This window comes from Arachis stenosperma, chromosome 3 (assembly GCF_014773155.1).
Source record: "Arachis stenosperma cultivar V10309 chromosome 3, arast.V10309.gnm1.PFL2, whole genome shotgun sequence".
Classification (NCBI taxonomy): Eukaryota; Viridiplantae; Streptophyta; class Magnoliopsida; order Fabales; family Fabaceae; genus Arachis; species Arachis stenosperma.
The window spans coordinates 78,415,450-78,416,951 of NC_080379.1; the positions used below are offsets into that span (position 1 = coordinate 78,415,450).

A 1,502-nucleotide genomic window follows, 5' to 3' on the forward strand; every position below is an offset into this window, starting at 1 on the left:
TTCTTTTCTTCTTCTACTAACATAAAAGAATCTCTCTACTGTGGTAAAGAGGATCCCTATTATTATTTTCTGTTCCCTTCTTTTTTATATGAGCAAGAGCAAGGACAAGAATATTATTGTTGAAGCAGATCCTGAACCTGAAAGGACTCTGAAGAGGAAACTAAGAGAAGCTAAAGTACAACAATCCAGAGACAACCTTACAGAAATTTTCGAAAAGGAAGAGGAGATGGAAGCCAAAAATAATAATGCAAGGAGGATGCTTGGTGATTATACGACACCTACTTCCAAGTTTAATGGAAGAAGCATCTCAATCCCTGCCATTGGAGCAAACAATTTTAAGCTGAAACCTCAACTAGTTGCTCCAATGCAACAGAACTGCAAGTTTCATGTACTTCCATCAGAAGATCCCTATCAGTTTTTAACTGAGTTCTTGCAGATCTGTGAGACTGTTAAGACTAATGGAGAAGATCTTGAAGTCTACAGGCTCATGCTTTTCCCTTTTGCTGTAAGAGACAGAGCTAGAACATAATTGGACTCACAACCTAAAGATAGCCTGGACTCTTTGGATAAGCTGGTCATGGCCTTCTTGGCTAAGTTCTTTCCTCCTCAAAAGCTGAGCAAGCTTAGAGTGGATGTTTAGACCTTCAAACAAAAAGATGGTGAATCCCTCTATGAAGCTTGGGAAAGATACAAACAGATGACCAAAAGGTGCCCTTCTGACATGCTTTAAGAGTGGACCATTTTTGATATATTCTATTATGGTCTATCTGAGTTCTCTAAGATGTCACTGGACCATTCTGCAGGTGGATCCATTCACCAAAAGAAAACGCCTACAGAAGCTCAAGAACTCATTGACATGGTTGCAAATAACCAATTCATGTACACTTCTGAGAGGAATTCTGTGAGTAATGGGACGCCTCAGAGGAAGAGAGTTCTTGAAATTGATGCTCTGAATGCCATATTGGCTCAGAACAAAATGTTGACCCAGCAAGTCAACATGATTTCTCAAAGTCTGAATGGATGGCAAAATTCATCCAACAGTACTAAAGAGGCATCTTCTGAAGAAGAAGCTTATGATCCTAAGAACCCTGCAATGGCAGAGGTGAATTACATGGGTGAACCCTATGGGAACACCTATAACTCCTCATGGAGAAATCATCCAAATTTCTCATGAAAGGATCAACAAAAGCCCCAACAAGGCTTTAATAATGGTGGAAGAAACAGGCTCAGCAATAACAAGCCTTTTCCATCATCTTCTCAGCAACAGACAGAGCATTCTGAGCAGAGCTCTTCTAGCTTAGTAAACATAGTCTCTGATCTGTCTAAGACCACTTTAAGTTTCATGAGTGAAACAAGGTCATCCATCAGAAATTTGGAGGCACAAGTGGGCCAGTTGAGTAAGAAAATCACTAAAACTCCTCCTAGTACTCTCCCAAGCAATACTGAAGAGAATCCAAAAAGAGAGTGCAAGGCCATTGGCATAATCAAAATGGCCGAACCTA

General features: G+C 40.2%; 1 non-coding gene across 1 annotated transcript; it reads right to left on the reverse strand.

The window, feature by feature from the left end:
• Positions 1-619: 619 nt before the first annotated feature.
• On the reverse strand, positions 620-727 carry LOC130972456 (small nucleolar RNA R71). Its single transcript, XR_009083623.1, has one exon. It is a non-coding gene; the product is annotated as a small nucleolar RNA R71 (small nucleolar RNA).
• Positions 728-1,502: the final 775 nt, after the last annotated feature.